Source organism: Psammomys obesus, unplaced genomic scaffold (genome assembly GCF_907164565.1).
Source record: "Psammomys obesus unplaced genomic scaffold, mPsaObe1.curated_primary_1811, whole genome shotgun sequence".
Classification (NCBI taxonomy): Eukaryota; Metazoa; Chordata; class Mammalia; order Rodentia; family Muridae; genus Psammomys; species Psammomys obesus.
The window spans coordinates 858300-872210 of NW_026596110.1; the positions used below are offsets into that span (position 1 = coordinate 858300).

The window sequence follows — 13911 nt, forward strand, 5'->3', positions numbered from 1 at the left end:
TGGCTCAGAATTTTTAGCCACACCTGATGTGAAAGCAAGCCTACATACAAAATGTGCTGAAAATTAAAGTTGAACAGATTCAAAAAGAAAATTTCAGGTGGAGAGATGGCTCAGTGTCTAATAACACTGGCTGCTTTTCCAGAGGTCCTGGGTTCAATTCCCATCACTTGCATGGTGGCTGAAAACCATCTGTAACTCCAATTCCATGAGATCTGATACCCTCTCCCAGCCTCTGAAAGCAACAGGTATGCATGTGATGACCAGATATAAGTGTAGAAAAATATATTTATATACATAAAAATAAACAAGAATAATAAATGAATAGATGAATAAATAAAGAGAAATTTCACAGAGTCTGGGACATTTAGGTAAGACATTAGCTTGTGTCCATTCTGTGAAAATGTAATCTCATGTAAGTGAGTAAAAAGTTTTTTGTTGCCTTAGTAAACATTTACAAACATCTTAAACCAAGGAAAATATAAAACATATTTGATAAACATGACCTTTTCTCCCTTATTCCATCTGTAGTGCTGAGCATAAAATCATCAATAATATTAGTGCTTATCTATTTCATACCAGTCAAATATGGAGGTAGAGGGGTTTATAAGCCCAAACTCTTAGCTGAGGTGCTATTGACAGTTGATAGCTTCTGGGGAAGGGAAGGACAATGTTGTTTAAGGGTGCGATCTCTGGTAGGTGAACTATTTTCCAGTGGATGTCCCCATACCTGTGGATACACACACACACACACACACACACACACACACACACACATATATATATATATATATATATATATATATATACATATATTTATTTGTGTACATGTGTATTAAGTATATGTATGGGAAGCAAAAATCTGATTCAGTGTGCTATCAAGAAAAGACATGAAGTTAGGGGCATCAGGAGGTGGGGATGGATCTGAATAGCATACATTGTGACTATGATAAAAATACATTGCATAATGTTTAATATTTTCACATTAAATAAAATAATTGTTTTGAACTCTTAACACTTGATCCCCACAGATATACGCCTAACAAAAAAATTAAAAATTGCATTTTATGAGTGTATTGGTCAGTGATAAATAGAGTTTAAGTTAAATTTAGATGGTATTTACTTTTTTATTTTATAGAAATTATTGTGGCCTCTTCACACTGCTCCTATCAGTCTTAATATGTCAGTCCAGTCCACTGGTATATACTTCCAATTAAGAAATGTAGTTTATATTTACATTATATATATATATATGTGTATGTATATATATTTTTTTTTTCAACCATAACATGAATGGAATCCTAGCATTTGTGTCAATGAGGGTAGGCAAATGGGACAGAATGTAAAGGGAATTAGGCAGACACAAGAAGCCAAATACTCACTCATAGGTGGAAGCCAAAGCATTTGATCTCACTGAAGTTGAGAGTAGAATAGTGGTCACAGAGGATAAGCAGGTTGGGACAGAGGAAGACTAAGGTGAAGTTAGATAATGGGTATCAAAATACACTTGTTGCAGCAATAATGAGTCTATGTAGAGTGGGTGACCATGCTCACTACAACCTGTTATATATTTTAAAAACAAGAAGAAAGGAGTTAAATAATCTCAACACAATGAATGATTAATTTTAGTGTGGTGGAAAACTTGCTATGCTGATTTGATCACAGGTTTTGTCTGCATGGATTATTAGACTGTACATCACCAATAAATGTAGTGATTATGCCAATTAAACAGAAAAAGAATTGAAGCAGAGAAAGATTGACTATTATGAAACAACACTAGACATTGTTTCTAAATATACAAATCACCAAGTTTATATATCATTAGCTTTCTTATTTGACCCCAGAACTTCTTCATAATTTTCTTGACTTCCTCATTTCTGAAGGTAAAGTGGAAAAAGAGGTCATGGGCCTTAGGTACAGATATGAACCAGATAAGACAACAACAGTGACATGAGAGGCACAGGTAAACAGTGCTCAGTGTCCTTCTGAGCTGTTATTCCTCAGGGAGTGAAGGATGACTAAATAGGAAGCAACCAGCATAAAGAAAATAAACAAACACAGTGACCCACTATTGGCAGCAATCAGAGGCCCAAGAGAGTGAATGTGAGTGTATGTCAACTCAAGGAGTAGTATTATATCACACATAAAATGGTGGGGTATTGGGACCACAGAATGGTAACTGGTCCATAAAGTTTGTATTTCTCTATGGATGAATCCTAAGATTACAGTGGTACCTATTAGGAATATGCACACAGGTCGGCTCATGATGGTCATATAGTGCAAGGGCTTACAGATGGCTACATAGTGATCATAGGCCATGGAAATAAAGATTATTTCAGCAGCAGCAAAAACAACAACAACCAAAAAACAAAAACAACCATCCCCCCCCAAACCCCAAAGAAATAAAAGCCCAGCGAAAAGCTGTGTCATGCAGCCAATGAAGGATATAGTGCTTTTCTCAGAGATTACGTCATAGTTAATTTTGGGTGCTATGAAAAAAGAGTATAAACCATCTATGATAGACAAGGAGGACAGAAAAAAGTACATGGGAATAGCCAGGGCTGGGCTGATAAAGATGGTGACTGAGATGAGTATGTTACTTGCTATTGTCATCAAGTAGATTATTCACCATACAATACATACAAGTTTGTGCAGATCTGGGTCTTGGGTCAAGCCAAGGAGGATGAATTCTATGATATTGCTTATCCTTTCCAACAATTTAGCTCAGGCTGTGTGTGTATGGTCATCTGAAAAAAATAGGGTGTCTCAGTGATGATATTCAAAGTGAAACATGGAAATGCTCCATTATCTCATTACTTCTGGTCCCTGAGGTCTATGAAGTGTCATTTCTGCTTGTCTCTACAGACAGTATCACATACCAGGCAGTTATAAAGATTGGATTGGATAGGTTGGATTAGTCCTAGTTAATTTTCATGGAATAGTGACAGGACTTTACAAATACCATAAGAACTCTTTTCCTCTTATAAGGTTACCTTGTCCAGTCTCTGTATGAGGACTTTCACCTTCTTTTATTGTATCTTTATTTGTCCTGTTTGACTGTCTTCTCTTAGAGGTCTGATTTTTTCTGAAGATAAAATGGAGGGGATCTGGGGGAAAGAGAAGATAGGGAGCTAGGACTGGAGGAAGGGCAAATTATGGCTGGGGTGTATTGAATGAAAGAAGAATCTATTTTCAAAAAAAAGGAAAGAAAGAAAAAAAAACAATTCTCATTATAACTGATGACATAGGTGACTTCCAAAGCCTAACCAGTCTCTGACATGGCTTATTTTATTGTGTAAAAATACCACAATTTCTGTATCTATTCCTCCATTAAGGGACATCTGGGTTGTTTCCAGGTTCTTGCTATTACAAATAATGTTGCTACAAACATGGTTGAGCAAATGTCCTTGTTGTGTACTTGAGCAAATTTTGGGTATATGCCTAGGAGTGGTATAGCTGGATCTTGAGGAAGCACTATTCCTAATTGTCTGAGAAAGTGCCAGATTGGCTTCCAAAGTGGTTGTAGCAGTTTACACTCCCACCAGCAATGGAGGAGGGTACATCTGGGTAAGCTGTCAGACTGGTAGCTGCTTAGTGTATCCCAAAAAAGGAGAGTCAAAAACTAGGAAATAATAAGAATGAAGAGACTTTCACAGAGAAAAAACTGAAAAACATTGGAAATCCATTAAAGAAGTTTTATAATAACAAAGCAAGGCAAAATGAAACAAAAAAACTTATAAACATGGAGAACCTGCTAGCAGGGTGAAGAAGAGGAATCCTGCTACAGGCTCAGCTTAGCTAGCAGCTTGGGGCAAAGATCAGATCCTGGATCCAGCTCCTCCAGAGGACAGAAAGGAAAATGATACAAGGTTCCAGCATTATATAAACCCAATCCAGATACTGAAGTGTCCTCAGGAGATATCTAGAAAGTACTGAATGAGAGATATGGGGATGAGTGAGAGTGAGAGAGAGAGAGAGAGAGAGAGAGAGAGAGAGAGAGAAATTGTAACACACAGCTCTAAATGAGATGTTTCCATCAAATATTTCCTCTTAGACTTCAGAGGACCCCGCAGAAGAAGAGGCAGAAAGAATGTAGAAACCAGAGAGGATGGAGGACTATAAGAGAACAAGGTCTTCTAAATCAATAGAGTAAAACTCATATGAACTTACAGAGACTGAATCAGCAAGCACAGAGCCTACTTGGGTCTGTACCAGGTCCTCTGCATATATTTTAGTTTAGTATTTTTATGGGACTCTTGAATGTGTGACAAGTGGGTCTCTGATCCTTTATCCTTCACCTGGGTTCTTTTCCTCCTGTTGATTTTCCCTATTCAACTTTGATGTGATTTTGTAAAATTTTTATCTTAATATTCTTTGTTTTGTTATGTTAAAATGTGTCTCATAGCCTTGCCAAGCTAACAAGTTAAATTTACACATTGTACATTGTAAAAATATTTTATAAATGTTTTAATTAAAAAATGAGTAATTGAAAAAAGGAAAATGGTTCTGGAAACAGGATGACATAGCACATATGAATTCACAACAGTTTTGAAAACATGCAAAAGATATCTGCAAACTAAGGTGGATCAAATCTCAGCAAGAAGAGGAGAGTTATACATGAAATACCATCCCTTGCTGAACAACTATTGCCAATTTTTAGCTGCTGGTAGAAAGTGAGTCACTTTCTTTTAAGCATGGAGGCTCTGGTAAGTCAGCCTTGCTCCAATGAAAGGACACACATCCAAGGATAGTTAGTCAACATTAATTGGAATTGATAGAAAATTATGGGACACAACACTTGGTGGATAAGTAAATAAAGGGCAAGTGTGGGAGGAGCTGTGGCATGGATATGATCAATACATGGTATATAAAGTTCTCAAAGAACTAACGAAATTTTGTAAAATTGACAACAAATTCTGGCAAGGATGGCAACTGACTATTGGTGCGAGTGCAAACTAGTGTATAAAACTGTCAAAGAATAAAGACAAAGGAGATGTTTTTTAGACAACCAAATTAAATCATTTGATATAGCTACAGGTTTAGAAAAACTCATCATAAATGTGACCATGGAAACTTGAACAATATTCAGCTGTATGGTTCACCAATATTTGTGAGCAATAGATATTATTGTTTAATAATAAAGCAGGCAAACAATCAAGCAATGTATGGTTTCATTAAAATATGGCGGGTACAGTAGAGTACATTGTAATGAATAAAATAAAATTAAATAAAATATGTATCCATCAAAAGAGACTAAACTGGAAAGCTTAATGTTGAGTAAAAAGTTAGATTAAATAAAGCTATGACATTGGTTATGCTGGTACGTGCCTGTAATCATAGTATTCAGAAGTGGAGGCAGGAAGACCTTGAGTTTGAGGCCAGCTGAAGTTGCACAGCCACATCCTGTTTCAAAACAAAATAAAAGATGAAGAAAGAAACCAAAAGTCAGTACCATGCAGTTTTTATAACTGTTGCTCTATAGTAAAGCTTGAGATCAGGGATGGAGATATCTCCAGAAGATCTTTTATTGTAGAGGATTGTTTTAGCAATTCTCAGTTTCTTGTTATTCCATACGAAGTTGAGAATTTTTCTTTCCAGGTCTGTAAAGAATTGTGTTGGCAATTTGATGGGAATTGCATTAAATCTGTAGATTGCTTTTAATAAGATGGCCATTTTTACTATGTTAATACTGCCAAGCCATGAGCATGGGAGATGTTTCCATCTTCTGATATCTTCTAATTCTTTCTTCAGAGACTTGAAAATTTTTTCATACAAGTCTTTGACTTGTTTGGTTAGGGTTACACCAAGGTACTTTATGTCATTTGTGGCTATTGTGAAGGGTGTTGTTTCTCTAATTTCTTTCTCAGCCCTTTTGTCTTTTGTATACAGGAGAATGGTGGATCAATGGAACCAAACAGAAGACTCAGAAATAAACCCACACACTTATGGACACCTGATTTTTGACAAAGATGCCAAAACCATACAATGGAAAAAAGATAGCATGTTCAACATATGGTGCTGGTCCAATTGGATGTCTACATGTAGAAAAATCAAAATAGATCCATACTTATCACCCTGCACAAAACTGAAGCCCAAGTGGATCAAAGACCTCAACATAAAACCAGACACATTAAATCGGCTAGGAAAAAAAGTGGGGAATACCCTAGAACTCATTGGTACAGGAGAAAACTTCCTGAACAGAACACCAACAGCACAGGCTCTAAGAGTAACAATCAATAAATGGGACCTCATGAAATTGAAAAGCTTCTGTAAAGCAAAGGACATCGGTCATCAAAACAAAGCGACTGCCAACAGATTGGGAAAGAATCATCACCAACCCTTTATCTGACAAAGGACTCATCCAGTATATATAAAGAACTAAAGAAGCTGAAATGCAGCAAACCAAGTAATCCACTTGAAAATGGGGTATAGAGCTACTCAGAGAACTCTCTGTAGAGGAATATCGAATGGCAGAGAAACACTTAAAGAAAGGCTCAACCTCATTAGCCATTAGGGAAATGCAAATCAAAACAACCCTGAGATTTCACTTTACACCCATCAGAATGGCCAAGATGAAAAACTCAAGTGACAACACATGCTGGAGAGGTTGTGGAGAAAGGGGAACCCTCCTCCACTGCTGGTGGGAATGTAAACTTGTACACCCACTCTGGAAAGCAATCTGGTGCTTTTTCAGACAACTAGGAATAGCGCTTCCTCAAGATCCAGCCATACCACTCCTAGGCATATATCCAAAAGAGGCTCAAGTACACAAAAAGGACATTTGCTCAACCATGTTTGTAGCAGCTTTATTTGTAATAGCCAGAAGCTGGAAACAGCCTAGATGCCCCTCAATTGAAGAATGGATGCAGAAATTGTGGTACATCTATACAATGGAGTATTACTCAGCAATAAAAAATAAGAAAATCATGAAATTTGCAGGTAAATGGTGGGACCTGTAAAGGATCATCCTGAGTGAGTTGTCCCAGATGCAAAAAGACACACATGGTATATACTCACTCATATAAACATACAACATAGAATAAACCCACTAAAATCTGTACATCTAAACTAACTAAGCAAAAGAGAGGACCCTAACTAAAATGTTCAATCCCTATCCTGAAAGGCAAAGAGGATGGACATCAGAAGAAGAAGAAAACAGGAAACAACCTAGGAACCTGCTACAGAGGGCCTCTGAAAGCCAGAAGAAGAAAACAGGAAACAACCTTGGAACCTGCCACAGAGGGCCTCTGAAAGCCTCTGCAGTATAGACTGTCAAAGCAGATGCTGAGCCTGAGGGCCAACTGTCAGGCAGAGTGAATGGAATTTTATGTAAGAAGTGGGAAATAGTAAGAGCTGAAGAGGACAGGAACTCCACAAGGAGAGCAACAAAACAAGAAAATTTGAACACAGGGACCTTCCCAGAGACTCATACTCCAACCAAGGACTATTCATGGAGATAACCTAGAACCCTGACAATGCAGCCACTTCTGATGAGAACTGATAGACTAAAATCAGAAAGAAGGAGAGGAGGACCTCCCCATCAGTGGACTTGGGGAGGGGCATGCATGCAGAAAGGGGGGGAGGGGGGCCAAGAGGGGGGAGGGAGGGGGCATACAAAATGAATAAAGTGTAATTAATAAAAGTTAAATAAAAAAAAAGAAAAGAAACTAAAAGTCACAAAATACAGTCCGGGAAACTCTAGTTCCCCAAATAAAAAAATGTCTAGTGTCGTGTGACTTTTTTTCTGGGAAGATTTGAGTGAAGATCTATTCAACTCAGACAGGACACTGCCACTACCAATAGAACAGTTCCATTAGGTTCAGCTTAGTGCACCTATGAGTTTATTGGGCTATATAGGAATACCATTGACTCAAAGAGAGCTGAAAAGTTCACCTTACCATTGGCAATGTGTCATACAAACTGAATGTGTGGAGCTTCCTGAGTGGCTTGCAGGAAGCCCAGCCTCTTGGAGACTCTCCTCCTCTCTAAAGTTTAGTCTGTCTGTATCACTTTGGGAGAAGTCTTGTGAACCTTGCAAGTTTCAGGAATTTCCTAACATTGATTTTGTTTACATTCTAAGCCTTATAAGTTTTACTTTCCAAATCTTAAGGAGCATTCCTTTAGGAAGGAATGTTTTAATTTGCAGGAAATATCTTCACAACAGCATCTTTTTATTTTATTTTTATTGAAAATATATACTTTTTCATATAATATATTCTGATCATGGTTCCCCTCCCCCACCTCCCAGATCCTCTCCACCTCTTCACCCATCCAACTTCATGGCTTCTTTTTCTCTCTTAAAAAATTTGGCAAATTGACTTCCAGAGTGGTTGAACCAGTTTACATTCCCACCAGCAATGGAGGAGGGTTCCCTTTTCTCCACAACCTCTCCAGCATGTGCTATCACTTGAGTTTTTCATCTTGGCCATTCTGATGGGTATAAGGTGAAATCTCAGGGTCGTTTTGATTTGCATTTCCCTAATGGCTAATGAGGTTGAGCATTTCTTTAAGTGTTTCTCTGCCATTCGATGGTCCTCTTTCGAGAATTCTCTGTTTAGCTCTGTTCCCCATTTTTTAAGTGGATTACTTGGTTTGTTGCTTTTCTGCTTCTTTAGTTCTTTATATATACTTGATATTAGCCCTCTGTCAGATAAAGGGTTGGTGAAGATTCTTTCCCAATCTGTAGGCTGTCTATTTGTTTTGATGACAGTGTCTTTTGCTTTACAGAAGCTTTTCAGTTTCATGAGGTCCCATTTATTGATTGTTGCTCTTAGAGCCTGTGCTGTTGGTGTTCTGTTCAGGAAGTTGTCTCCTGTGCCAATGAGTTCTAGGGTGTTTCCCACTTTTTTTTCCAGCTGATTTAGAGTATCTGGTTTTATGTTGAGGTCCTTGATCCACTTGGACTTTAGTTTTGTGCAGGGTGATAAATATGGATCTATTTTCATTTTTCTGCATGTAGACATCCAGTTGGTCCAGCACCATTTGTTGAAGATGCTGTCTTTTTTCCATTGAATGGATTTGGCTTCTTTGTCAAATATTGAGTATTCATAGGTGTGTGGGTTTATTTCTGGGTCTTCTATGCGATTCCATTGATCCTCCTTTCTGTTTCTATGCCAATACCATGCAGCTTTTATTACTGTTGCCCTGTAGTACAGCTTGAGATCGGGAATGGAGATACCTCCAGATGATCTGTTGTTGTACAGGATCGTTTTGGAGATTCTGGGTGTTTTGTTTCTCCATATGAAGTTGAGAATCTTTTTTTCAAGGTCTGTAAAGAATTGAGTTGGTATTTTGATGGGAATTGCATTGAATCTGTAGATTGCTTTTGGCAGGATGGCCATTTTCACAATGTTAATCCTACCAATCCATGAGCACGGGAGATCTTTCCATCTTCTGAGATCTTCTTCAATTTCTTTCTTCAAAGACTTGAAGTTTTTCTCAAACAGGTCTTTCACTTGCTTGGTTAGAGTCACACCAAGGTACTTTATGTTATTAGTGGCTATTGTGAAGGGTGTTGTTTCCCTAATTTCTTTCTCAGCCTTTTTGTCTTTGGTATACAAGAGGGCTTCTGATTTTTTTAGTGCTACCTCAAGACCCAGCTATACCACTCCTAGGTATATACCCAAAATTTGCTCAAGTACACAACAAGGACATTTGTTCAACCATGTTTGTAGCAGCTTTATTTTTAATAGCCAGAACTTGGAAACAACCCAGATGTCCATCAACGGAGGAATGGATACAGAAATTGTGGTATTTTTACACAATGGAATACTACTCAGCAATCAAAAAGGAGGAAATCATGAAATTTGCAGGCAAGTGGTGGGATCTAGAAAAGATCATTCTGAGTGAAGTATCCCAGAAGGAGAAAGACAAACTTGGTATATACTCGCTTATATAGACCTACAAGACATGATAAACATAATGAAATCTACACACCTAAAGAAGATAATCAAGAAAGTGGACACAGGCGAAGGTGATTAATCCTCATTTAGAAAGACAAATGGGATGTGCATTGAACTTATGACAGGAGTCTACCACAAAAGGCATCTGAAAGACTCTACCTAGCAGTGTTTCAAAACAGACACTAAGACTCATAACCAAACCCTCGGCAGAGTGCAGGGAATCATATGAAAGAAGGGAAGTTAGTATGATATGGAAAGGATAGGAGCTCTACAAGGACCAAATATATCTGGGCACAGGGTCTTTTCTGAGACTGACACTCAACCAAGGACCATCTATGGATATAACCTAGAACTTCTGCTCGGATGTGGCCCGTGGTAGCTCAGTAACCAAGTAGTTTTCCAAAGTAAGGGGAACACTTACTTTTTTATTTCTAACAGGATCTCAAGGGCAGGCTGTTTGACACCCCCCCCAGGGGAGGAGCAGTCTGTTAGGCCACAGAGGAGGACTTTGCAGCCAGCCCTGAAGATACCTGATAAAACAGGGTCAGATGAAAGGGGAGGAGGTCCTCCCCTATCAGGGGACTTGGAAAGGGGCAGGGAGGAGACCAGGGAGGGAATGTGGGGTTGGGGAGGGAATGAGGGAGTGGGATACAGCTGGGACACAGAGTTAACAAAATGTAACTAAAAAGAAAAATAAAATAATAAAAAAAATTTGGCAAATAAAAAAGAAAACAAGCTAGGAATTAAAAATAAAACAGCAGAAAAGCATAAGAAACACACACATCACAAAATTAGAAATAGTAATATGCTAGTAAAAGATCAGTAAGATGAAAAAAATTCCAAAGCAATATGAGTCAATAAAACCTACAAAAACTGCTACATCTTTTTAGGGGGCCTAGGTCCAGTTCATCTATGATCTTTGGTTGATGCTTCAGTCTCAGCAAACCCCTCTGGGCCCATGTAGCAAATGTAGCAAATAGGCAACTTAGGCTTCAAGTGGGTCCTCTAGTAAGGGAAGTAGTTACTGCATCTGACACAGATATACTTGCTAGCTTTTTGATCACTTTCCCCTGTTGGGACTGCCTTCACAGGCCACAGGGGAAGAGGATACTTTCAGTCCTGATGCAACTTGATGAGCTGGGGTAGATGGGAAAGGGAGCTCCTCTTTTCTTTGGAAAAGGAGGCGGGGAGGGAGAAAGGGAAGAGAGAGAGGGTGGGGCTGGGAGGGGAGAAGAGAAAAGGCTACAAGGATGTAAAGTGAATAAAATAAGTACATGAGAAAACAGTTTTAAATAAAAAGAGTTAAAGCAACAACAACAAAATCTACCAAAACACCACTGAGTTTGTTTTGTCTTGGGCGTCTAGTGCTGAGCATGAAACATACCTACCCTTAAGTGTGGTTTATACACCCAGTAAAACTCCATTGGAGAAAACTGAGTTTTCCATTGCAGGCATTGTCAAGTGGAGATAGCTTTGTTTATGGATGGGAGCTCATGTCTACTTTCCCTCTCAATGCTGGAATGCCATCTGGACTGAACCTATATAGGCCTGTGTGTGTTGACACACTTTCTGTGAGTTCATATGTATATCAGTCTTGTTGTGTCTGGAAGACACTGTTTCCTTGGTATGGTCTGTCTTCTCTGGCTCTTACAATCCCTTTTGCCTCCTCTTCTGCCTGAGCCCTGAGAAGAGGGTTTTGATGAAGACATTCCATTTAGGTCTGAGTGTTCCAATGTCTCTTGTTCTCTGTTCTTGTTTGCCAGGAACCTGACCTCTGATCATATGGAACATCCTTACTAAGATCATAATCCGATGTGATGATGTCCTTACGTGTGAATTGCTGTCATTTGCAATATAATTAGATGCAAGCTGAGGCTAGGAATTAAGTCTTTTCTTTCTGCAGTCATGGCTAGTGCATGGCACTGTGTGTTATGAATATTCTGTTGGGAATGTCAGCCCCAGCAGCCATCATTGTCTTTCACAATTTTTCATCTAATGTATAACTTCAATATAAATGATTAATTTCTTGCTCTTTAAGTATATATAATTTTACTTCCTTTTACTGAAGAATTGGGAAACACACCTACAACAATATAACTCTGTGATTTCTTGGTTCTTTTCTCTTCATATGTATTTTCCTAACAATAATATTAAAATTTATGTTTTATAAATGTATTGGTAGAGTGATGAGATTGTTAAAGTGGGATTTAGATTGTATCCATTTTTCTTCTTACTTTAAAGAAATTTAGTAGTGCAGGGGTTCTAAAAAACACTGTGAGCTCTTTCTGAGTCTTAATGCCAATTCAGCCTTCTTATATGTATTCCTAATGAGAATTGATATTTCTGCCAGTGGAAGAAAGAATAGATTAAGAAAATGTGGTATGCTTCAGAAATAATACTGTTGAGATTTCATGGGTGTGGTATCCTTGCCATGTTTAGTAGTCATTATCTCACAGTAGACATCCTAGTCATCTGGACCTTAAAATGTTCCTGTCCCTTCTTCTGCAACATTCTTCAACTTTTGGTATAGGGATTGCATAGTAAGAGCTGGAGGGGACAGGAACACCACAAGGAGAGCAACAGAACAAGATAATTTGAACACAGGGAACTTCCCAGAGACTCATACTCCAACCAAGGACTATTCGTGGAGATAACCTAGAACCCCTGCACAGATGTAGCCCATGGCAGTTCAGTGTCCAAGTGGGTTACATAGTAATGGGAAGAGGGACTGCCTCTGACATAATCTGATTGGCCTGCTCGTTGATCACCTCCCCCTGAGGGGGGAGCAGCCTTACCAGGCCACACAGTAGAGGACAATGCAGCCACTTTTGATGAGAACTGATAGACTAAGATCAGAAAGGAGAGGAGAACCTCCCCTATCAGTGGACTTGGGGAGTGGCATGCATGCAGAAAGGGAAGGGAGGGTGGGATCGGGAGGGGAGGAGGGAGGGGCTTATGGGGGATACAAAATGAATAAAGTGTAATTAATAAAAAATTAAAAAAAGAAGAGTTATCTGAGAAAAATAATTTAGAGCACTTGATTCAAAATTAGAGAAGACAGAAAAACAGCTTCATGGTACTTGAGTAATGTGTTCACATAAACACTGAAGATGGAAACGTCACAGTTTTACAGTGCATTAAAATTTCTGCATATTACATATCTCAGTGAAAACTTTAAAAAAATGGATAGGTATAGTATTTAACATGTAAATCACCTAAACATATAATTAAAGCTGGAAATATAAAACAAACAAACAAAACAAAACAAAAACAAAAAAAAAGGTGTACTATTTGGGTAGCTCCTCTCATGGCCACAAATTCTCTGCATTTTGACTAGTTGTGGATCTCTCCATATGCTGCAAAAAGAAATTTCTTTGATGAGAAGTGAAAGCTGTACTTATCTATGGTTATAAGGAGACTTATTTGGAACAATGTTAGAAGCTACATTGATTTAGCTTAATTAGCACACCAGTTGACATGACAATGTAGGTAGGGGAAATTTGACAAGGCCCCATCCCTACAAGAACTATGTGAAACCAATGGCTGCTGAGAGAGTGGAAATTAGTCTTTTTCAAGGATGACTTTCCTAAAAGATTATCTAATACCTAGTAGTCATCTCAAACATGTAGTTATGAGCAACACTAAATGAACTCAGCACACATACACACTAATAATAATTATAGAAAAAGAGATATAAGTAACTAGATGTTGGATATAGAGAGGTGAGAATGATAAAATATATAACATTCAAGTAAGAAATTCTCAAAATAATGAAAGAAGAAAAGTGACATGTATACTGACAGAATAAAATTGAGCTATAAAATGAATTATATTTAATGATTTGTAGCGACCTAGGTGGAACTGGAAGATATGACATAAGGGAAATAGCTAGGCACAGAAAGCCAAATGCTACACACTCTCACTCAAATATAAAAGCCAAAAAATTTTATCTTATTGAAGTTCAGAGTACAATAGTGGTCATAGAGACTAGGAAGACAGGAAGGAGAGGAAT

General features: G+C 38.2%; 1 pseudogene; it reads right to left on the reverse strand.

Moving 5' to 3' along the window:
- Positions 1–1848: 1848 nt before the first annotated feature.
- LOC129692647 (olfactory receptor 4C45-like) lies at positions 1849–11806 on the reverse strand (annotated as a pseudogene).
- Between the last annotated feature and the right edge of the window lie 2105 nt (positions 11807–13911).